Raw genomic sequence first — 224 nt, forward strand, 5'->3', positions numbered from 1 at the left:
TGTGTTTGTGTGTGAATTATGGAAGAATCTGATTGATAGAACTGTTGAGGCAGTATGTGTTTGCATATGCCAGTGAGTTACACTACGCAGGGTAATGTCTTGATAATGTTGCTGCTGGTCCAGGAAAAGCATTGTTGCAATCATGTGGTGTTTCTGCTTCAGTTTATTTTACTTATAAAGCACATATTAAAGGGGTCATATGATGTGATTTAAATTTTTCCTTT

This window comes from Sinocyclocheilus grahami, unplaced genomic scaffold (genome assembly GCF_001515645.1).
Source record: "Sinocyclocheilus grahami isolate Dianchi unplaced genomic scaffold, SAMN03320097.WGS_v1.1 scaffold3869.1, whole genome shotgun sequence".
Classification (NCBI taxonomy): Eukaryota; Metazoa; Chordata; class Actinopteri; order Cypriniformes; family Cyprinidae; genus Sinocyclocheilus; species Sinocyclocheilus grahami.